General features: G+C 31.2%; 1 protein-coding gene and 2 non-coding genes across 4 annotated transcripts in view; 1 reads left to right on the top strand and 2 right to left on the bottom strand.

The window, feature by feature from the left end:
• The window catches only part of LOC135127121 (FERM and PDZ domain-containing protein 2-like), a 238,274-nt gene that overhangs the window by 142,288 nt on the left and 70,165 nt on the right, over positions 1-25,821 (top strand). The gene's annotated exons all lie outside the window — the stretch shown is intronic.
• Positions 15,439-15,511, bottom strand: Trnav-aac (transfer RNA valine (anticodon AAC)). Its single transcript has one exon. It is a non-coding gene; the product is annotated as a tRNA-Val (tRNA).
• Positions 15,815-15,896, bottom strand: Trnal-aag (transfer RNA leucine (anticodon AAG)). Its single transcript has one exon. It is a non-coding gene; the product is annotated as a tRNA-Leu (tRNA).

Raw genomic sequence — 25,821 nt, 5'->3', positions numbered from 1 at the left:
TTTTACCGTGGTTTACGGATCTGAAATCGTTTTTAGATCTTAAAATAAACTAGAAGAGCCAAAGTAAAGGTTTCTTCCACATTTTTTTTAACGTATTAAAAAGCGATAATAAGAAGTTGTTTCGACAGAACTTCCCTCGCACCGTTTCGAATTGAGTTTTTTAATTTACACAATTTTAGTATGGCGTCATCAACATTTTTTCAAGGACACGTATATCAACGTCGATTGGTGCAGTGTAACACTGAAAATAGCAGTATTGTATTCACAAAATTTTCTGGGAAAATGGAGTGAGCCGTCCCTGATTTAATAAAAATAAATAAATTGATTCATTTATTAAATTTTTAATCTACCTGCATAAGCAAATCTAAAAAATGTGAATGCAGTTATAAATCACAAGTAAAAACTCGAATATTGAATATTTTGGGTAGAATTTATTCGGCAAAATTTTGATGACATCATCAATTTTTGGGAAGGAATAAACAGATATATTTTGATTAACAATTTACCATGCTTACAATAACTTTAAAACGTCTGCAAGATTTCAAAGCATCCAATTTTTCAATTCTTGATTTATTCAATGAAATAAATTGACTGATTCATTAATTTTGTTGAGTCATCCTGTATAAGCAAATTCAAAAAATATGAATGTAGTTATAAATTACAAGTATAGACACATCATATTTTGCACATTTTAGATACGATTTATTCAGCAAATTTTTGGAGTAACGTCATCAAAATAGGGGGGGGGGGGGGGTGAGCAAATACATTTTGATCAAAAATTTACCATGCTTATGATAGCTTTAAAATATCTACAAGATTTCAAAGCATTTGGTTTTGCAGTTTCTGATTAAATCAATAACATAAATTCGCCCATTCATTAGTTCTTTGGGTCACCCTGTGTAAGCAAATCCTAAAAATATTAATGGAATGATAAATCACAAGCATAGACTCCTCATATTTTGGATGTTTTAGATAGGATACATTCGGCAAAACTTTGAACTGACCTCAAGAGGATAAGCAAATAGGTAATAACTTCAGAACAGCTGTAAGATTTCAGAGCATTCGGATTTGCAAATTCGCAAAATGTTGTGTCATAATTTTCATTTTTTTCCAAAAATTTGGACGTTTCGGGTAACAACTCATTTAAAACCCATTTATTATGTACAATTTTGAAGTGACGTCATTACATTATTGGTGGGATTGATTAAACAAATTTGGGTTAGCCTTTTATCATCTACATGATATTCCTAATATAAATACATAATTTGACAACAATCGGCATACTTTCGGAGATTATCTGTCTAATAAAATTCGGACAGACAGACAGACGGAAACGGGGAACCTATTTTGTCGTACTCTAGGGGCCATAAAAGGTCGAGAAAACGTAAAAGTAGAGAGTAGAGACCGGATTATAAAACTTAATTCATTTACGCCCGGGAAGTAAAAATTGTCACATTTAATTCAACTCTACCATATTTGAAAATGTAGGTATGGAATTCTACACAATGTTTTTAATTACTTAGAAGTAGTTAGAACCTCATAAACAAGCGAAGGGTCCAAAAATACATATTTTATAAAAATTGTTCCATCAGTACAGCACATTTCAGTAACTTAGGTACAAGGTGTTGCTTTGAAATCTTGTAGATGTTTTAAAGTTGGCATAAGCATGATAAATTTATAGTCAAAATGTATTTGCTCATCCCCCTAAAAAATTGATGACGTCACCTCAAAATTTTGCTATCTTAAATGTGCAAAATATGATGAGTCTGTAGTTGTGATTTATTATTCCATTCATATTTTTGGATTTGCATATATAGGGTGATTCAAAAAAAATAATGAATGTGTGAATTTATTTTATTGATTTAATCAGGAACTACAAAAGCGAATGTTTTGAAATTTCGGACATGTTTTAAAGTAATCATAGGCAAGGTAAACTTTTAGTCAAAATGTATTTGCTAATCCCCCCCTAAAAAATTGATGACGTCAGCTCAGAATTTTGCTGAATAAATTCTACCTTAAATGTGCAAATTATGATGAGTCTGTAGTTGTGATTTATCATTCCATTCATATTTTTTGGATTTGCATATACAGGGTGACTCAAAAAAATTAATGAAAGTGAGAATTTATTTTATTGATTTAATCAGGAACTACAAAACCGACTGCTTTGAAATCTTAGAGATGTTTTAAATTTATCATAACCATGGTAAAATTTTGATCGAAATATATTTGCTCATCCCTCCTAAAAATTTGATGACGCCACCGCAAAATTTTGCTGAAAAAATGTTTAAATGTGTAAAGAATGATAAGTCTATGTTTGTGATTTATCACTGCATTAATATTTTTGAGATTTGCTTATACAGGGTGTCTGAAGAAAATTAATGACTGAGTCAATTAATTTTATTGTTTAAATCAAGAATTACAAAAATGTAATACAAAAACGACATAATAGGTTTGCAGTCGTTACGTTCCCGACAGCGAGGGAAGTACTGTCTAAACTCTTTAGACCAATTTTTTATTATAAGCAAATGACAGCGAAAAGAATTAATATCACGAAAATTGTAAAAAATTACAAGAAGCTGCACTTGTTTTAGCATGTATAATAATATAATGGTTCTTTACAAAAATTTGTGGAAAATAATTTAAATTACACTGTAACAATTCTAATGCTCCTTAATAAATAGGCAGGCATTACTGCTCCAAAGACAGATTTGTGCTACCTATCTCAAAGAAGCGGCTTATTTTTATAATATTTATGCAGTGACAGATTTTACAAAACCGACTCTATACATTTATACGATGCATCGTTTTATCAGAACAGCCCAAATATATCTAATACTGAGAAGGATAACATCTGTTGAGCGCCTCAACAGTTAGATAAAAAAATCACACACAACGACGTGTTTTAGAAAAACCTATATGCACTTAGAACTCTAAAAGCATGCAAATCGTTCCATGGAACCGATCAAAAAATCTGAGAATTCCAAAAACCCATATTTCAAAGAAAATTAATCTCGCTGTGACACGCAAATGTATCTGCCGCTACATTGACAGCTATCGCTGATTTAAACAAATGGCTCAAACATGTAAATCCGCGCTTCTTCAGCCATTCCTATAGCAATGTAGCCCGACGAACTTGTCAACCCAAATTAAAACAACGCAACGCATAAAACGAGAGATCTCTCTCATAAATCGTCACAACAAGCGAATTTCGAGCGCAACGCAACAATATTACCTAATTACGTCTGGTCGAACACAGAACTGATTTCGGCCGAGAATACTAACACGACGGGAATTAGACGTCCATTGACGAAACGGGTCAATTGCCGACCTCGTCCTTCCCGGTGTAAAATTCGGTGCGGTCCCGGCGATACTCAACCGAGCGTAGTTTTCCGGTCAGTTTTTCGTTCCGAAATTTGAGTGGTAATCCGTATTCTGGCATCAAACACGGCTTTCAATTGATGCCAGTTTAATCCCACTTGACCGCCCCATCAATCTCGCTAAGATGACACCCGACCATTTCCGGTAATGACATCAGTTGTCTCCTATGGAAGAAGGATATCCTAAGCCGCCTGTGTTTCTTCCAGCTTCCAGCTCTGCTACATGGATGGATGGACGTGGGCGTTTAGCTTTCGGCTTTATTAAACGAGTTAAAATGAGATTCCTTGTCAATTCGCGCAGGTTTTAATACCTGAATTGTGGGATTAATCATGGTTTCATGAATTTCAACGAGAAGTCGATGCCAATGAAAGCTAGAAATAGAATTCGGGAAAAAGGGGTGCTCGATAATCCGGGGAATAACGCCAGCGTTGAAATGTGACGACTGTGATTATAAACAGTGTTGTTTATACACAGACTGAGAGAATTCTGAACTAATAACTGCATTAAACCAAAATGGCCACGAGCTTCGCTCGATTCAACTGTTTCTCTGCGCTCGCTGTGTGCATTTTTTGGTTTAGTCAATTCAAATAATTTAATTGAACAGTGACTAAATTAGACTAGTTTACAAACTTGATGAAATTCACAGTAAATGCTAACGCATTTAGTTCTAAAAACGGAAAGAATGAAGATGAAAAACACAATAGAGAAATTTCAGTAATAGGCCTTCACCGATGTGTTGTTAGCTCACCCCAAGTCTAAATTACCATCTTTCGGCCTTAAACCCACACATATTAGCTACAGGCCATGAGCATGGCCAAAGTGTCACACCATTTCGCCACATCTGACCGTACTTTACGAAATTAAATTTTGGTTTAAATACAATCTATGACGCATTACATTCACTGTTATTAAAACGGTCAAAAAGTGTCACTTAATACGTAAGTTTACAATCCAAAGTAGAAAATTTATTATTACTTTAAAATCATAAAGAATAAAATTATAAATTTAATATTTCTGAAGCTGTATTTAGCCTTCAAAATTTCAAAAAAAAATTATATGTATTTTCTGTATACAATATAACTTTCTCTGGAAAATTGTCAAGTTTATCCTCTATTTGAGAATGTAGTGTAAATAAACGCTGACCAAACTTTGTCTAATCATGTAAAAGAAAATTTTAGAACAACTGTGTAAAACGTATAAAACATAAGTCTACGTCAATGCATTAGGATTTTTTACAATTGCTTAAACAGAATGAGTTAAAAACAATTAATGAATTTATTTTCCACCTGTAATGTGAAGGCACAGAGGTTATGTTTGATTGGAAGTGAAGCGATCTTATTTAACTTTTTTTAAAACCTACTTTTAGAAAAGGCGAGGATTTGTCATAAGATCGGCTCTGTATTGATGATTATAACGGATCGTACATCAAGTTGGCTTTGGAAAATATGTCAAAATTAAGAATTTGCGGCTTCTTCGATATAAGTAACAATCCTTTGGTCGGAAATAAATTATTGGTTGCCTACGTATCAGGAAATATTGGAATTGTAACACTATTGCTATGAGAAAATGTTCAGGCTTTTTTGTCACTTACAATTTCCATGTTATTAACACATTGAACAGGCTATTTGGACATTAATTTAGTTAGATGTCACTATTTTCAACGCCTAGTTGACGTAAAAAAATATTACAATAGGACCTGACAATTTCGTTACTTAAACCAGTTTGATATGGATCGCAATAAATAAAAATATTTCACCAGACAATTTATTAAAGACAAAAAAATTACATAAACAGGTAAATACGAGTATTGTGTGGGTTTCAGTACTTCAATTTGTCCGAGCAGATTTTGCTACAAAAAATGTTCGTCGCCCCATTTTGCTGGAAGCAAAATGAACACACTTTTTCTTGTTTTCAAAAATGTTCTGCAACATCTGTCGACCCACACTAACACAGTAATTTCTGATTTGTAATATTGTCTTTAATGTGCCCAAAAAACGGAATAGTCTAGAGGGGTTAACTCTGGCGGTCAAGCTGGCCCAGGTATATTTCCGTCAAAAATTAAAAATTAATTATCTCGTAGCCTCCAAGAAGGCTTCTTAATGATAACAAAACGACCATGACAGAAAAATTGATCACAGCGAAGCGGCAAAATTCTCAAGTAGTCAAGCCAAATCAAATCTTATAACTTTTCGAAAACCCTGGATTTATTTACTTTCGACTTTTCGTTTTTTTTCATTTTCAAGTTTTCAATGTTTCGGTTTGATGATTTTTCGTTCATTTAACTTTAATTTTTTCAATTTTTCAATTTCTCCACGTCCAAATTTTTCGTTTTTCAGTTTCTAAGTTTTTAATTTTTCGATTCTTCAAATTTTCGTTTTCTCAATTTTTCAAGTTCTTGATTTTTATTTTCCATTTTCCCGATTCTTCGTTTTTCCATTTTCTTAATTTTTTCCAATCGTTCCATTTTATCATTTTCGGTTTATTAAATTTTTCAACTTTTCAATCTTTGATTTTTCAGTAAGTCGTTTTTCCAACTTAAATTTTCAATTGCAATTTTTGTTTGTTTGATTACCCGATTTCTTTAATTTTCAATTTTATTTATGTTACAATAAATATGTATTTTTTTGTATTTTGCACTCTTTCGATTTTTAACTTTTTCAGTTTTTATCATTCGATTTTTCAATTTTTCGTTTCTGCAATTTTTAGAAAGTTCTTGATTTCTAATTTTTAGATTTTTCAAAATTTTCATTTTATACTTTTTCGTATTTCCATTTTAGATTTTTTAATTTTAGATTTTGCAATTTTCCATTTTTTTAATCCGAAAAGTTAAATTAAGAAAATTAAAAATTGACAAATTAAAAATCGAAAACAAAAAACCAAAAAAAAAAAACTGAAAATTCGAAAAACCTAAAAAACGAGAAACTATAAAAAAAAGTGGAAACAAATGCCCCAGTCTTTGATTTTTCGATTCTTCGATTTTCCTAGTTCTTAAATTTTTCAGTTTTGCAATTTTTGGATTTCCAAATATCCGATTTTTGGATTTCTTTCATTTTCAATATTTCGAATTGACAGTAAATATGTTTGTGGTTTTTTCGATTTTGCACTTTTTCGATGATTTTTCAATTTTTCATTTCTTTTATTTTTCGTTCTATACATTTCCGTTTGTTCATTTTTGATTTTTTAAATTTACGATTTTGCAATTTTCCATCTTTTTTATCCGAAAAGTTGAATCAAAAAATTGAAAAATTGAAAAACTAAAAAATCGGAAAAAATTGAAAAAACGAAAAAGTGAAAAAACGAGAAACTGCAAAATCGAAAAAGTGAAAATCTAAAAACTTCAAATGAAAGAACTAAAAATACGAAAAATTGAAATATTGAAAACCTAAAAAACAAGAAATTTAAAAATTAAAAAAAATAATGAATCTGAAGTTTGAAAATTATAGAATCGTCAAAACTGTAAAGTCGAAAAACTATCTCTAAAATCGAAAAATTACAGTCTCGCGAAACAAAATGACATTAAAAAACGAAAAATTCAAAATCGTTAAATTGAAAAATGGAGTAAATGAAAAAGTTTTAAAGTCAAATGATTGAAAAATGGAAAAATTCTAAAATCGCAATATTGAAAAAGTGATTAGATTTTTTTTTTAATTATAATTATTATTTTATATTTAAAATGAAAACTAGAAAAACTGCATCGAAAAAATCGAAGAAACGAAAAATTGAAAAAAACTAGAAAATAATAATTCCGAAAGTTGAAAAATAGAAAAATAGAAAACCGGAGAATTGCAAATCGAAAAATTGGGGAAACAAAAAATTGAAAAAATTGAAATTAAAATAACAAAAACTATAAAACTGAAACAGTGAAAACCGAAAAATTCCAAAATCTAAACACTGAAAACACAAGAAAAATCGAAAAACCAACAACTGAAAAAATTATAAAATCAAAACATTGAAAAATCGAATAAATAATTGAAAAAAAATAAAAAATAATAAAAAACTGAAACGAAAAATTGCAAATGGATAAATTGATTAAAACATTGAAAAAATCAAATGCTGGAAAATTGAAAAACAGAAAAATTTAAACTTGAAAATGCGAAGAATTTCAAACTGAAAAATTGATGAGACAGAAAAAATTAAATATTGAAGAATTGAAATTTGAAAGAGATTAAGAGAACAAAAACCACAAACATTTTTTATAACTTTTCAAAGAAGCAGAATTTGTTGGGCTGTAGTTCAGGGGAGGGAAAGATCTGTCGAAATAACCTTCGACCATTTTTTTTTTTTCAATGTTATAATAAAATATTTCTATAAAATATAACACTAAATTTACCACATTATTTTATTTAATTGATCCTTTTTCTTTCAAGATTACTAAACAAATTTAAAAATAACGTAAGATAAAGAAGCAGCCAACTTTCATATAGTTGTATAGGATCAAAATTCGTTTGTTCACTCCACCAACAACTGACGGCGTCACCTCAATCTTTTGCTACTTAATCCTACTAAGTAATTTCGGATAGTTTCAATCTCCGACTTTTGAAAACAACATTTCAAAATATTAAGAACTCTATTTAATAACGATTTTTTTTAATGAGGTTGCACTTTTTGGAGAACTGAACTCTGATATTTGCGAAATTTGTAAGGAAAAATGTGCTTGTATAATGTAGAATTATTATCTCAGAACAAAGGCAGAGGGACCAGTTAATTACTTTTGTTATTTATTTGATGTTTCGTTGAAATATTATTAGGTTATTTTTTTGCTCATTTAAAATTATTTAGCATAAAGAAAATCGCCATTAAAAAAATCGTGACCTTACAATTTTGACAGGATTAATTTGTCCCTAAATTGTTACGTTATTTAATAAATGTACTTTTAATAAAAAAATCATATTTTTTTTTAAATGGCAGCCGGTGATTATATGAAAAAGCACTAAAAAATGTATGTGTTTGTACTCAAAAAGCTTTCCAAATTTTTGTGAAATTCCAAATATTGTTATTTTTTCAAATTTGTCTTAAAATAATCTTTTCGTGAAATAAAATGTAGCGTGATGTTTGCAATTTCCTGCTCCTTGGCGTCTTAAGCAATTATAGGCCATGAATCATTTGTCCCTACCTACTCCTTTGTCTATGAGAACCCTTAATATAGTTATCTCTTCAGTGCGGTATCAAAAGTGGTTTCGCTAGGCTTTACTTGATGTTCTCATGTAAACTAATTATGGTCGGGTGTGGGGTATAAGAAGGTTATTCGTTTTGTTACAGTTACACTAGACAGCGGTTTAAATTATTTACTATTACTACTGTTGGTGTAGTTGTTAGTCAAATATGACATTAGTTTCCACGCATTAGTCTGTGTTCATGTGTATGTCTATAAAAATATAATATACCTATAGTGTGTTTCACCTGGGTATTTTTTATTAAAGTAGAATATAATACCACCAAAAACCTCAGCATAAATTTACAGCCAAGTTTTGCACCAGATTTAATATTATTTTTCTCTTAATGTCATAATTCGCACTCGGCGTGAAAACGAATTAGTCCTGCTTCTACAAGCTGATAAAAAGCGAGGTATTTTTAATTTTAGACTGACTAACGAATTATTGGAATAACTAACTTATAATAGCGGTGGTGAAAAACTTGACGCTGTGATATTAAAATATCGTGCAAATTAAATGTTTGCCACTAATCCGCTCAGAGAAGTTTCGCGAAATTTTTTACTCTAATGAGCTTTTAATAGCGTGGAGATAATTTCATGCACTGGTTTTAAAAGTGCAGTTGGTGCAACTTTTTGCAGGCGACAGACCGAGAAACTTCTCAAACAGTTGTTTAAAGTCCTTTCAGCTAATTTATATTAAAATTTTAGTAATTGAAAAAAATCACATTAACAAAGCTGCGCACTTCGTACAATTTCTGCTAAAGCCAGGAAACGCCTATTTTGAGCCTCGCAATTACGATAATTGCTTTTTCCTGATAACTATCAGTACATATATTCTTGAAGTGGAGCATTAGTATAATTAGGGGAAATTAATAGGAGGAGCTAATGCTTACTAATAGCTTCTAAGGGGTAACATGAACATGTAAATTTGATTACGCGGTCTACCTCTAACTGACAAGAATATACGTAAAAAGAAAAGTAGTAGTGACACTAGCAAAACCGAACTATGAATATTTCATGTTTTCGTGTTTAAAGCAGCAAATTTAATTTCGTCTTCAACACTCAAGCGCAGGTTCGCCCTATTTTTTTACTTTATTAAAACAGGACGCATAAAGCATTGCTCTGAAAAATGCTTGAGCGTTATTTAAACGCCGGATTTCAGTTACAGCTAGCGTAAATCTCATTAGCTTTGGTGTTTTCTCTCATTTCATTTAGCGCGGCTGCTGAAAGTAGATGCTAATGTGGTGCAATTAACATTAAACGTTTCAGCCGGTCGCTGAAAGAATAGAAATCATTGATTAAACAGGTCAAATGTGTGTGAACGCTATTGAGACCAAAAGACCCGGAAAATCCTGACGGAACATCGCGGATGCTCCGGGATATTTCGAGAGTTTAAATAGCGCAGAATGCAATTACGCAAAACAGAAAGTGCAGAATCTAAAAGAACCAAAACTTCGTAGGCGGTGGAGCTTTACACCGTTTCAGTTCTTTGTGATTCCGTGTAAACACGCCGAAAGGCTTTGATTTAATTAACAAAATATTTGCAGCGGGAATCTGGAATTTGATATTAGGGAATTTTTCTCGTTACGTGATCAGCATGAATCGAGATAACATTGTTAATTTAAATAAGTGCAAGGGTTCGACACGTGAAGTTAATTAAAGCCAAGGATGCACGTTGTCCTTCATTAAACTATAATGGATCCATTATCCTGTATCGATTACTCGGGTGTCGTCTGAAAATCGCTCCTAAACGGACAATCGTTGGGGCAGAATTATAGATTTGATTTTTTGCAAGGCAATATGAGAAGAATGAGGAGGAAAAACGCCGGAAACAAAAAATGTCAATTATTTTTAATAGGAATGTTTGCAATAAATTATTCGGAATGTCTACCGTTCGAATGGAGAGGTGGGTAGAACCGACGTTTTGCGAGCCTGGAAACTCAAGGGAAAACTCGAAAGTCCTGGCAAATTCCATTCTTTACATTAAATATACGCCGCCGCCATCATCTTCTTCAGTTGCAGCGGCTTGCTCACATTATCAACAGGTGTGAAGTGAGTTAGTGCTCCGAGAAGCGGAAAAATAAAGGAAAATAATTAATTGAAACAACGCTGTTTATTAAAATAAAATGACTTAATTCGGTGTTTCCGAGTAAAGTAAATCGAAATTAAACGTATTTCAAACATTTACGTACTTAAAATAAAATAAATATAACTTTGACGCTTCAAAAAATACAAAAAATGTGAGGAGAAAAGGTTCGGAAGTTATGGCGTCACTGAGAGGTTAATAGGACGAATTCAATATATACCCGATAAAAATAGTGCAGAAGCCCCACTATATAACACTCAAGCGCAACAATTTAGATTTTCCCGCTTAAAAGTGGTCTAGAAGTTCCGCTATATAGTGCACATACAAATTTCCGCCCAAAAGACGGCTAGAAGCCCCACCACATAGCTACTTTTGTATTTTTACTTTCAAAGAGAACTGGTAGAATACGAGAGTGTTAGGTATCTAGTGTATGTTGAAAATTTAACAAAAAGTAAACTTCGAAACCACAAAACCGATATTAAAAGTGTAAAATAAGTATCTTTAATGGGCCACTATATTTTTAAAGTTGATTCACATGGGTTGTCTTTAAAAAAAGCGTTGTCAGTTTTCGAAAAACTGATTTAAAAACAGTATTGGGCTTTTAGTTTTTCCGAATTGTTTAACAATATTGTATTGAGCATTAATTTTTGAAAATTCTAGGTACAAAATAATGGTGTATTTAGTGTTATATTACATATATCACAATTTGAATATATTATTTCTTCGAACGGTGAATAAAATCGGCGTGGGTTAAACTGAACAATTTATTTCTTAATAACTCGAATTTGCACGACTAACTATTACTGCGATTATGTACAAAGTAATTTCGGCGCAACTTCACTGGACTCTCTTGACTCAACTGGCTGAGTAATAATAATCGTTCCCGAAGGTGGCCTCTCTTTAAACCCATATTTCTGCGATCGAGGTCTTTCTCGAATATCCATCGAAACTTCCGATAACTGGCTCCAAATTTGTCTTTATGCGACCGCCGCTCGGCCATCCTGACAGATGATGACTCACCGATCATCTCTGCACATTCTAGAGAACCCATAGGCGTCGTACCGGGGGGGCGTATGGGTTTATTTCGTAACAGTATGTTCTCATCATTGATACCGACATCTTTTTAGGTTTTTTCATTTTATATATTGTTGTACTTAGGCATAGGATCTATCCGACGAATTTCTACTTTCATGATTTCTCTACGTTTTACGATTTTTTCCTGGAGTAGGAAAAAATATGTCTCCTATCTCTGTTCTCAAGAACAGTTGACCCCATTTTCTTGAGCATGGTAATACTTTCATCTGCTGCTGCTAATGTTGGTTATCCGTACATGCTTAATAGTCGAATTCTTTCGAAGTATAAACATTATCAGTGGAAATTAAGCATGTTGTTTTCCGTTGATTATATTATCTCAGTTGTTACTGTACAAAAAAAATGAAGTATGAACTGATTTTTCTTTTCAGTTTTCTTAAGAACTATTATTAGATTTCCTCCAAATTCTAACATAACAATTACGTGGTGTGTGACCTAATTCACTTAAGCTTAACTTAAATATTTATTTTAAAAACCCATTTATGCGTAATCTTATAAATAATTTGCCAGCAATTTAGAATCTTCACCAATGATTATTAAGTATTTAATACTTTGAAATTAGAAAAACATAATTTGATTTTCGAATTCTCTGAAATTCTGCAAATAGGTTAAGGTTATCGAAAGCATGATAAACCGTTTATCAAAATTTATAATGTCCCCCGAAAAAATGGTGGAAGTCCTTTTAAAATTTGGTCGAATAAATGTTCTTTAAATTTTGTAGAATAAGATTCTCCTGCATATGTTATTTATAAATTCTTAATAAGTTTTTTATTTAGACATCCAGATTTTTGAGATAAATATCAAAAGTCTCCAACATTGTACTATTTAACTCTGAATTATTTTAACTTTGCTCTGAGGTCTTGTAAACGATTTAAGGTTATTAGAATCATGGTAATCTCTAATCAAAGTTTATCCATTTGTTGTGTCCTCTTCCCCCAAATTGATGACGTCATCTTACACTTTTGTCGAATAAATGTTACCTAACAATTTATAATAACATACTCTTGCACTTGTGGTTTATGAATCCGTCTTGAGTTTTTACTCTAGGCATCCAGATTTTCCGAAAAAAAATTAAAATTACATAACATTTGCAGTTTAACTTTGAAATTGCAAAACCCAATTTAAGGTTATCGTAAACATGGTAAATCGTTAACCAAACTTTATCCCTTTAACCTCTCATAAAAAATATGACGTCATTACAAAATTTTGTTATGGAAAATTTCAATTTTATAATTTTTGGAAGTTGTATTTATTCGACTGTACTTCCGAGGCGACGGAAGCTCTGTCTAAATAACTAAATATCTAAACTTGCTTTGATGTTGATTATGAGCTTTCTAGCTTAAAAAGCGCCAGATTGATCGACGCGTTTCAGCAGCTACGCTGCCAGCATCTTGGACTAAATTTTGTAGTGTTAGTGTCCTAAGGCTAATGACATGTTAGAATAATAGTTTATTTAAAAAAGTATATTATAGACATATACAGGGTGAGTCACTAAGCGCGCGGTCCTCGATATTTAAGAATATTTAGAGGTAAAAAAAGTCAAAGACCAAAGTTGTACGGTTCTTTAAGAACCATATTTTAAAATTATTTTTAATTATATAGAGTGTTCAACCTATCTTTATATATTTTAAACATTTTGATTGACTTCTTCTTAGACTTTACAACCACAGTTTAGTTTTGAAATTCCGATATAACGTTATTCTAATTTTCTGGAATTTTTTTCGCAATGGAAGGGTTTGCAAAGAAAATCCTAATAGAAATAGTGTTAAAGTCTGTCCTACAATATTCTATGGATGGATAAACATAGGTGTGCGCTTTGTTGCGGTATCAACTGAATCAAATTTTGATATACAGTGTTTATAACAAAATCTAAAACTTTACAATTTTCAAAAATCGATATTTCAGTTATTTAATGGAACACCTTGTATTTTATTACTATATCTTACTCTATTTTTTATCCTTATTATTATAATTGTGGTTTATGAAACCTTGTTAAATTGTTATCCTAAACATCGAGATTTTTGAAACAAAATGAAACTTGTACCTGCTAAGACAAAACTGATTTGGCAAATGACATACCCTCTAAGAAAAGGGTGGGTGGGCGGGGCTAGTAACTGCTAAAATAAGACCGATTTTGACAAATAACATACCCTCTAAGAAATAGAGAGGGTGGATGGGCGGGGCTAGTACGTGTTAATACTGATTAACTCCACCCACCCAGCCCGCCTGCATTTCAGTGATCCGTTTATCTGTTCCGAATGAAAAATGGATCTTATACTGAACAAAAATAAAATCGTTAGAATAAGAACAGCGCAGGCGGGAGGATCTAGTACCTACTAAGATAAGACTGATTTTGGCAAATGACATACCTTCTAAGAAACTAGAGGGCGGGTGGGCGGGGCTAGGACTTCCTAAGATACGACTGATTTTGGCAAATGACATACCTTCCAAGAAAATAGGGGGAGGGTGGGCGGGGCTAGGACTTACTAAGATACGAGTGATTTTGGCAAATGACATACCTTCCAAGAAAATGGAGGGCGGGTGGGCGGGGCTAGCATTTGCTAAGACAAAACTAAACAATATCAAGACTAGTCACTAGAATGAAGAAGGTGTGTAGAAAAAACTGAATCCAGCTCCTCCCCTCCCATCTCTTTCCTCCATTTCACTGACTTATTTTATTTGCTGTCAAATGGGAATTGAATTCTATTTTGAAAAATGGTAGAATTTAAGATTAAATATCCAAAATACTGAACAAAAATTAAAGGAAACAAAAAATAGAATTAGATGCAGTAATAAAATATAGGGTGTTCTACTTCAAAAAACTGAAATATTGATATTTGAAAAACGTAATAATTAAAAAATATATGTAAACGCTCTGTATATGACAATTTAGTCTCATTTATTCTAAAAATAACCTTACTGATTTTTTGTGAAACCTTCCATTGCTAAAAAATTTCGAGAAAATTGGAATAACGTAATTGCAAAAATAAACTGTGGTTGTAAAGCAAAAGAAGGAATTAGTTAAAATATGTAAAGATATATAGGGTGTTTCATAAAAAAAACAGAACACGCTGAAGAGTTAAAAGTGATTTTACAGTATAGTACTCTAAAAACCGTATAACTTTAATTTTTTTTTTCATTTTTATTAATTAATGAGTTATCGAACAATGCGCGCTTAGTAACTCACCCTGTGTATATATTTCACTGTGGAATAGTTGATGGTACTCTCATCATACAATTCAAGTCTGTCAGAACTTCCCATAATTAAATATCTAAAAAGAGCGGAACTCATGGTCTAATAGAATACGTGGTTTATTGTGAACCAATGAAAGGCGAGGGTGATTTCAATGGAGGATGCTGTGCAGTGTGGAAGGAATGAGTAAAAAAATGAAACTGGTAAAAGCTGAGTTTGAATTAGTAAAAAAAAACACTAAAAAGTGTCAATGCACCGAGTCATTATTTTTTTTTTTTTAATTTTGCAAAAATGAAAAAAGTGGGAGATGAAGAAATGATGAGTCACGAAATTAATTTTTGAAATTATACGATACACCTAAAACTGGGTAATTGATTTTTGATTCCTTCGTTGAACTAAATTAAAAAATATTTTGTGCAAAATTCCGATTTTGATACACTTCACGTTATCATCTCGGCTAACGCATCCAAAAAAAGTATTTGCAATGTTAGATTTCTTGTATTAACATAAAATTGATTTTAAATGAAAAAAAAAGAGTGTTTCCGCCCGGGATCGAACCGGGGACCTTCCGCGTGTTAGGCGGATGTGATAACCACTACACCACGGAAACTTGCTGTATACATGAAGCTACGTCGTAAAGCAGGCATTATTTTTTTATACTATTTACTTAAAATCAATTTTAATTGAATTTCGAATTGAATATTGAATAAATCAATTAAGTACTTAATTAAATTATAACTTTCTTATAATATTTCACAGATAAACCCAGCTCAAGTAACTAAAAATAATTTATAGAATTTGGGAAGCTATGGAAATATATTTTGTCTTTGGTGGTTTTTAGAATTTCCCGAAATCCCAGTTAATTCGTCTTCGATATTTTTAGGGCCGTTATATCTGTCGAGGCAAAAAGTTGTGGCAGCGGTGGGATTCGAACCCACGCCTCCGAAGAGACTGGTGCCTTAAACCAGCGCCTTAGACCGCTCGGCCACGCTACCTCGTTCTTGTTTTTTGGACAGCACGAAGTCGCTCGGTCGTATTTACGGCGACAGCCAAGCTGGCAACGGCCCAATTTCAACATGGCAAATCGAATTTCCTGTTACAAATCTCTTTAATTGAACAGTTTAAACTGACGCCACTCCATTTCTGCAATTAGAAGTTCATGTTGTTGTTGGTGCATATTGAAACCTCCCTTGATTTATTTTAGGAGGCGACCGTGCCACAAACAAACGCCCGTGCAGATTTCGATTAAATTCGAACAAACTTTATCACTACATCATTCAATTTTCAAGTGGTTGATGACGCTAATTAGACTGTTTAACTCGTCACATTAAAATTTCAAATGTTCAGCGAGTTGAGAACTAGAGGCGTAGGCCACGACCAGGTCCAAATGAGTTTAGATTTTATCGTTATCGCGCGACTTGCCTCTCGAAAGTTGGAGTATGACCCAGATTTTTTTTACACGCCACTTAAATTAATGATAATAGAATAGAATGATTTAACTTAAAGTGAGTAATAAACGTAAGTTAAATTCACCTAAATTTTATTAAAACGAGCAGCTTCACCGATTTTTTTTACTCGTATTCCTCCACTGAAAAGTCATTTCCGGTTAAATCTGTAAAATGCGGAGTTCCATGTTATTTATAAAGTCGGTAAACACGGTACGAGGTTAAGCGTCATGTCTGTTAATGTGTTAATTTTCGTGTTTTTACTAAACATGGTGTATTATTATAACTTATAATTACTGTTTTTTTGAAAATTAAGTATGAAATTTTATTTTTTGATTTATAACTAAAATCTGGTAACGTCAAAAAAACATGACATTTTGTAACTCAACAAATGACCTTAAAGTTTGACATTTCAGCCGCTCCTTAACAACGGCAGACAAAGACTTTTTCTGCCGCTACAGGCGTCAAAAAAAATGAAACCATAGCAACAGTATCCAAAGCACACTGAAATTAATCAGTTTGAAAGAAATATACGTAGAACTCGAAATAAAATCATTTATAAGCAACTTCGTAGACTGCTCCCGATTTTGTTGGCCTAACATTCTCTGCGGCTGCGCAAATATTCCTCTTTTAATGAGAAATAATAAATAAATTAAGCGATATTTACGCGCAAATGGCTGTCATATTTAAGTTCAGCGGTTAATTTCATCAAAAAACACAAACATCATCCTTGTTACAAAATTCTTATCGATCAGAGAATTGTTTGTGTTCAGTTTTATCGTTTTAGAAAGCTCGTAAGTTGTCTAGTCAGTCCCTAGGCGAACCCTCGAAAATACCTAATTTAGGTTGTGACCAATACCACTGACTCTCCAGAGTATCATACATCCGGTTATCTCGGTTTTGTATTTTTTTCTACTGCTAAAACGTGGCATCAATTTTGAAATACCAAAGTAGAAGAAACACTGAATATCAAGTATAGTTTTCAGTAGTGGCAATTTGGAGTTCGAAAATGTAAAACTTATGCTGTACAATGCTCATAAAAGCGTAACATATAAACATAAATACGGATAATTGCTTCTTCTGGCTAAACATGAAGTTTATGTGTCGTGTTGTAGTTATAAATTATCGATTTCAGCTAGGTTCGCGGTAAGGCCAAGCTTTTTAGAACATTAGTTTATTTCAACATAAATATGAAATGGAAACTACGTTTATAAATCATTTTATAAACATGGAATAGCACGGGTCGCAATATGAATTACCAGTACCTATTAAATTATTAAGTAGCGCATTTTTATTGATTTGTACAATGTCTAATTTCACAGAACTTTACCTAAATATTCAAATTATTTTTTTTTATTAAGTCTTTAAATAATTTCTTTGTGAATCAATACTTGGCTGCGATTGAACTTCTGACTTTTTTACTTAGGTATAAAGATAATAGATAAAAGTTAACCATTTAAATTCTTATGTAGTTTGGATTCTTATGTCAAAAAAATTGGTCGAAAGTTATTTCGACAGAACTTCCCTTGCCAGTCCAGAAGATCCCGGTTCCGTGAAAAATTATAATATTTGTTGCAATTTTTTTTTTTCTGATAACCTCTGTAAAGCAAAAACCAATGGCGTAATCTCCCGCAGCGTTTTTGACTTGAATTTCTCAATTCTTCAATTTTTAATTTTCAACTTTTAAATTAGCCAATTTCTCTATTTTTCGAGTTACAGTTTTTGATATTACGGTTTTTCATTTTTCGATTTTTCAGTTTTTAATGTTTCTATTTTTCAATGCTTCATTTCCTCAATTTTTGAAGTTCTTGAAATTCATTTTTCATTTTCCTGATTTTTTAATTTTCAGTTTCTAGATTTTATGCCACAATTTTTCGTTTTTTCATTTCTTTTATTTTTTTACGTTTTTTCGTTTTATAATTTTTCGTTTACTTACTTCATTTTTGAAATTTTCAGTCTTTGATTTTTCAATTTTTAAATGTTTCAGTTTTGCAATTTTTGGATTCCTTTATTCTCCGATTTTCCGATTTCTTTAATTTTCAATGTTTTGATTTTAGAATTTTTCGATTTTGCAATTTTAGACTTTTGAGTTTCGCAATTTTTAATGTTTCGATTTTTAAAATTTCCGTTTCTTGAATTTTTCAAGTTCTTGATTTCCACTTTTTAAATTTTTTAAAGTTTTCATTTCGTTTTCTCTTTTTTATTTTTCAATTTTACAATTTTACTATATTCCATTTTTTTTATTCGGAAAATTAAAATATTGAAAAATCAAAAATTAGAAAATCGAAAAAGTGGCAAAACGAGAAATTGCAAAATCGAAAAAGTGGCAAATCGAAAAATTGCAAATCATGGAAGTAAAGAAATGAAAAGTTACAACATTGAAAAACTAAAAGTCGGAAAAATTAATGAATCGAAAATTTGCAAAACCCAAGTGTAGAATCGAAATTTGAATTTTATTTTTCATTTTCTTGATTTTTTAATTTTCAGTTTCTAAACTCTATGTCACAATTTTTCGTTTTTTCATTTCCTTTATGTTTTAACGTTTCAATTTTATAATTATTCGTTTATTCCATTTTTCAAATTTACAGCCCTGGATTTTTCAATTCCTCGATTTTTCAAGTTTGCATTTTTTGGTTTCCTCAATTATCTGATTTTCCGATTTCTTTAGTTTTCAATATTTTGATTTTACAATTTTTCGTTTTTTCGATTTTACGTTTTTTGGTTTTTAAGTTTCTCAATTTTAACCTTTCTATATTTAAATTTTCGTTTCTTCAATTTTCCAAGTTCTTGATTTTCACTTTATAAATTTCTCAAACTTTTCATTTTATACGTTTTCGTTTTGTCATTTTTCATTTTTCAATTTAACAATTTTTCTATTTTTTGTTTTCGAACAGTCGAAAAATCTAGAGATAAAAATTGGAAAAAATGCAAAAATCGAAAAAGTGGCAAATCGAAAAATCAAAATATTGAAAAACTAAAAATTGAAAAAGTTAATGAATCGAAAAATTGGAGAAAAGAAAAAACAAATCGAATCGAAAAATTGCACAAGCCAAAAATTGTAGAATCGAAATTTGAATTTTATTTTTCATTTTCCTGATTTATTAATTTTCATTTTCTCGATTTTATGCCAGAATTTTTCTTTTTCCATTTCCTTTATTTCTTAACGTTTCTTTCGATTTATGATTTTTGGTTTACTCCATTTTTCAAATTTTCAGTCTTTGATTTTACAATTCCTCGAATTTTTAAATTTTTAAATTTTGCAATTTTTGGGTTTCTCAATTATCCGATTTTCCGATTTCTTTAATTTTCAGTTATTTTGATTTTACAATTTTTCGTTTTTTCGATTTTGCACTTTTCGACTTTTAAGTTTTCCCAATTTTTAATCTTTCAATGTTTAAAATTTTTCGTTTGTTCAAATTTTCAAGTTCTTGATTTCCCCTTTTTAAATTTTTTAAAGTTTTCGTTTTATACTTTTTCGTTTTCTCATTTTTGATTTTTCAGTTTTACAATTTTCCATTTTCTTTATTCGAAAAGTGGAAATATTAAAAAATCAAAAATTAAAAATCGGAAAAAATAAGAAAATCGAAAAACTGATAACGAGAAATTGCAAAATCGAAAAACTGGCAAATCGAAAATTGCAAATCGTAGAAGTGAAGAAAAAAAAATTAAAACATCGAAAAACTAACAATCAAAAAGATTAATCAATCGAAAAATTGGAAAAAAGAAAAAACAAATCGAATCGAAAATTTGCAATTTTTTTAATGTTTCGGTTTTATAATTTTTCGTTTATTCAATTTTTCCAATTTTCAAATTTTTCGATTTTGCAATTTTTGGATTCCTCCATTATCCGATTTTCCGATTTTTTGTTTTCAATATTTTGATTTTACAATGTTTCGTTTTTCAATTTTGCACTTATACTTTTTCGTTTTCTCATTTTTGATTTTTCAATTTTACAATTTTGCAATTTTTTTTTTATTCGAAAAGTTGAAATATCGAAAAAGTTAAAAATTGGGAAAATTAAAAAATCGAAAAACTTACAAAGAGAAATTGCAAAATCGAAAAAGTGGCAAATCGAAAAATCACAAATCGGAGAAGTGAAAAAACCAAAAATGAAAACATTGAAAACTAAAAATCGAAAAAATTAATGATGAATCGAAAAATAGGAAAGAAGAAAAAGCAAATCGAATTGAAAAATTACAAAAGCCAAAAATTGTAGAATCTAAATTTTAATTTTATTTTTCACTTTCCTGATTTTTTCATTTTCATTTTCTAGATTTTATGCCAGAATTTTTTGTTTTTTTATTTCCTTTATTTTTTAATGTTTCTTTCTATTTTATCATTTTTCCTTTATTCCATTTCTCAAATTTTCAGTCTTGGATTTTTCAATTCCATTTTCCGATTGCTTTAATTTTCAATATTTTAATTTAACAATTTTCGTTTCTTCGATTTTTCAAGTTCTTGATTTCCACCTTTTATAAATTTTCAAAGCTTTCATTTTATACTTTTTCGTTTTCTTATTTTTGATTTTTCAATTTTAAATTTTTTTTTATTCGAAAAATCGAAAAACTGACAAAACGAAAAATTGCAAATCGTAGAAGTGAAGAATCGAAAAATTGCAAAACCCAAAAATTTTAGAATCGAAATTATACAATCGTCAAAATTGGAAAGTCGAAAAACTAAAGAATTAAATATCGAGAAATTCAAAAATTAAAAATCAAAAAATCAGAAATTAAAAAGTCGTATTATTGGAAACCTGAAAAATTTTAAAAATTATAATTTCATATTTAAAATGAAAGCTAAACAAATTGCAAATCAAAAACTGAGGGAACGAAAAATTGAAAAATCGAGAAATTAAAAGAACGAATAATTAAAAAATTTAAAACTTGAAAAACTGAAAAAGTCTAAATCGAAAATTTCACATTGGAAAATGAAGAATGATAAAATCAGAACACAGAAAAACCGAAAAATTAAAAAAATAAAAAACCAAACGAAAAATTGCAAAATATAATAATTGAGACATCCAAAAGTTGGAAAATCGAAAAACTGAAACATGTAAAAATGTCGGAAAATTCAGGAAACAAAAATAATTAAAAACTGCAAAAAATTTAAAATTGGAACATTGAAAAAGTAAAATTAGAGAAAAAAAAAACGAAACGAAAAATTGCAAAATCTGAAAAATTCAGAAGTTGGGAAATTGAAAAACTGAAAAATTTAAAAACTTGAAAACACGAACCAAAAAAAAAATGAAAAATTCAAGTTAAAAAAGCTGCGGGAGTGTTATTTACCTCACTGGTTTTAACTTTCTAGAGGTTGTCAGAAAACAAAAATCGAAAAAAATTTATAATTTTTCAAAGAAGCGGGATTTGTTGGTCTGTACTTCATAGGCGAGGGAAGTTATCGAAATAACTTTCGACCAGTTTTTTACTTTATTGTGCGGTGTGTATGAAGTAAGACAAAAAAACAATTCATATTCATACACCGAAATGTAGAATGAGTTTGGATTGAATAGGTTAAAGGGTCATTAAGGAGAATAAAAAACATGACTGAACTCCTGTAAACCACCTGTTCAACGAATTTAGACTTTTTAATTTGATCGCGGTAATTTTAAGGCGTAATTAAGAATTTTTCTCCCGTCTCTGAAAAAATTTAACATCTTTAGAGCCTTCTGCAGCTTAACAAAATGGGATGAGTACATAAAAAGTAAAATCTGTTAAATAGGTAGGTGCTTATCATTTTAGGGTTCAGAAATCCGCTCTCCTCACTATAAAATGAACCAGTAAAATTTCCATTTATATTCCATAATGCAAGGTCTCGCCGATAGCGTAATATAATTTACCCGTTCGCATTTAGAAAGCCACGCATCCGCAACAGCCCTTTATAATTTCGCATAACAATCTGCGCTGAGTAAATTTTCCGGAACTATAGAGAGCAAAGCCCTCCTTCGAACGATACGCCGGCGAGTTATACAAGTCGTGAAAACTAAAACTCCGTACAAATTATTCTTCACCTTCGTCCCGTCCGCAGCGAAAGCAAAAATAATTAAACGCCTCTCCTGCACAAAACAATTTCCATCATTTAGTTGGTACGGTAGTCATGAAATTAAGTTCTAAAAGTCGCAATTAGGAAAATACACGAGGGCGGATTGCAGCGACGCCCGGAATATCGGACGATTTCGTATTAGTTAAACGGGGGTAATGGCGATGAATCCGGCTTCTATTACAATGCATTTTTGAATCCGAAATGAGAGTGACTGATGAAATTGCGGCAAGCCGTTTTTAATTTCACAGATGCCAAATCCTTTGACAATTTGATTAAAACAATTTACATTCGGCGTGACTCCAACCCCGCATAAATTAAGCGAGTGGAACGCACCTTCGCTTAAGTTCAACAATATATTCGTGCTTGCAATTTGCGGCTGCAAGTTTCAGCGGTAATGGGCCGTGTAAGACCTAGAAGTGCAGTCGAGAGTGTTTGTAGATGTTTCCCCAATGAGCTCTCGCGAACAATTAGTGGCTGCGAAAAAGCGACGCGCTTTCTTCTTTCTCCCTGACAATATTTTTAAATTTTGCCGGCCCTACTACGTAAGAGGTTTATTAAGATTAATTTCGCGAGGATTTACGTTCTCGTGGCGTATTATGACCCGAAAAATAGAGAAATATCTTGTCGCATTTTTTCAAAGCGAAGTTACTCAACTGGATGAAAAAGAAATTACAACACAAAAAGGAAACTCCTTTATTAGTTTAGTTATGATAAGTTTGTGCCAAGTCTGCAAAACTACACATAGTACATTTGAACGATGTTAACCCAAAACGTACTAAGCGCCAAATCGCAAAAAATGAGTTAAACATCCTAACAGTCAGAATTTAATGTCAAAAACTAATTTGTAAAAATACTTTATTTGTCTTAATTATTTTTATACCAAAATTTGAGGTAGAACTATGCGCCTTTAATAAATCTGGGATTATAATTTAATCAAAAAGGTACCAAGCGACACAGCACTTTTTTTAATTGCTTGTGCAATGCTTTGTTTCCTTGTAACTATTCTACAAACTTAGTGTTTTATAAGCGTCAATTTTAGCTTTATAACGAGGGTATTTACTCCGGTAAAACAAGGAAAGGACCCTATTTTATTTGGAAAAAAAGAAAATAGGTCGTGGCGCACAAAAGGTGGAATCTTGTTTTAAGAGCTTAATACCTACTGAAAATTTTACCAAAAAGGATATAACAGAACTGACTCTGTGGTCTGACTCTTGTGGGCGTCAAAATAGTAATGTAAAAACTGTATTCATGCTAGAACAATTTTATAGCAACATTCTACTTAACAAACGATTTATTTGAAATTTTTTGTTTCGGAACATAGTTTTTTAGCTAATGACAAAGATTTTGGAGTCAGTAAGTATATACGCCACAAGATTACGCCAATATTATGTTAAATTGTACAAAGAAAAATCCACTTATTATTTAGTTTATGCAGAGAGAAGATTTTTGTAGTGAAGCTGATTTAGAATCTAGTGTCACAAATAGAAGGCATACATGAACAAAAAATTAGATGCTTGAAAACAAGAGTGATTAAACTTACTAAAGCTTTCTACTTTTATGAAAAGTAATCAGGAAAATGAGATCTACAATAAAGTTTTGATGCATAAAAGAAAAAGACTTCTAAAAATTTTGGAAAATTGTCTACATTATGGCCCAATGGACAAGCAATATCGCGTAAAAAGTTGGCAGATCTAAAAACATTATGTCCTTTTATTCCCGAGGATGCAAAACTCTTTTACAAAAACTTACGGGGAATAAACTGTGAATTTCATGTGCAGGGTTTTTCAGATGATATCGATTTCGAATTAGGGGAAACAAATTTAACTTAACCATTTTTGTTTTTGTTTCATGGCATATGTTCCTTTTTATAGCAGGTCGTTAAATTAATATAAATATATATAATATTTTTCAAAAAATTTTCTCAAAAAAGAACCAAGCGCCAAAATGCTTCTTTAAAACTGTAAAGGACTGGGTGTTTTTGATGACATTAACAAAATAGACTACATTCATAATAAACTCATGTATTCTTCAGGCAAAAATTTTATTCCGACATTAATACAAATTTTTAGTTTTTAATGAAAGTTTACTATAGTATTACTTAAATTGCAATTTTGTTGCTTAGTACGTTTTTGGTTAACGTGGTCCATTTGTGCTTTTTACTACCTAAGCGTAACTAAAGGTTGATTTATTAAACTTGCCGCTGACGTTGCTGTTCAGCGTTGACGTTGCCGTTGAAAGTTGGCACGCCGTTGGGGTGACGTTCGAAATGACCAACTTTTAACTTTCGCCGTTTCGTTGCCGTTGACATTGGGTTCTCAACCAATCAAATTGCGGGAGTGTGCAGTGCTGCCAACTTGAAGGAAAATCGCCTGAAGTAGGTGGGACATTTTTCTGGTTGACAGCACTAATTCCACGAAAATAAAATTTTGCTAGAGATAATGGGGTCCACAAATATTAAGCCATTTAATGGCCTGTTCACTGAAACCCTAATATTTTAAATAGCTGCCATCAAGTCTACGTGTCTTGCTCCAAAGAATAACCCATCCTAACCTAAAAAAGTCGTTTGTAACACTGACCATAGTCATTCCTCTGTGTTCATTACCTGAGATTATTCCACAATGATCTGAAGTTTTGATAAAAACTGTTTTTTGACACAGTTAAAGTCCGATCAAAGGGGAAGACAACAAATGAAAACAACAATTCTAGTCAATTAACGCACAAAGTGTGGGAAAACGTACCAGTAATCAGTAAAAACGAAAAAATTATTATTATTATATTATCACAGGTGTACATTTTTGTGACAAAAGATGATCAACAAGTAACTATAGTTATTTTGGCCGGTTAGTGACTATTCGATTATTGTTTATTATAATTTTATTCTACTTAGTAAAAAAAGTAGCTTTTGCTCTCTTGGGACTAAAACGCTGCTTTATGGCCCTGCACATAGTACGTAAAGTGACTCTTTTGCCCTAGGTCACAATGCATACCCTACAAATTCCAAGAAAATAAATATATGCGGGAATATAGGAAAGTATCTACTCTTTAATATAGTTTCATTTGCATCAGGTAAGAGTGACCGACGATCGCCTAAAACTATGCCTGATGTAGTCCTCTGTACTGGCAATTCTCCCAAACGTTTTCTTTTTTTTCTCAAAAACATGACATCTCTTTAAAAATTATTCACAATTATTGTCAGCTAATCTACTAATTTCTACTAATTTTCTTATTTATATTCGTTAAAAAAAATATTACTAGAAGCTTTCACAGGAAATTTGTTAGATTGTACCCTTGTTCAGATTTTGATTATCAGTGTGTGTAGTTACATGACTTACGTTTGAATACGCCCAATAGTTCGAAGTTCACAGATTTTTTTTTCAGACATTTGCAAGAAAACAGCAGCATCAATCTAGAAAAATCTTTTTGAATCTGCTTTATT

The sequence above is a fragment of the Zophobas morio genome, unplaced genomic scaffold, assembly GCF_036711695.1.
Source record: "Zophobas morio isolate AGI-343-1 ecotype UQ-CSIRO unplaced genomic scaffold, CSIRO_AGI_Zmor_V1 ptg000011l, whole genome shotgun sequence".
Lineage (NCBI taxonomy): Eukaryota > Metazoa > Arthropoda > Insecta > Coleoptera > Tenebrionidae > Zophobas > Zophobas morio.
This window is presented reverse-complemented; position numbering and strand designations above follow the sequence as displayed.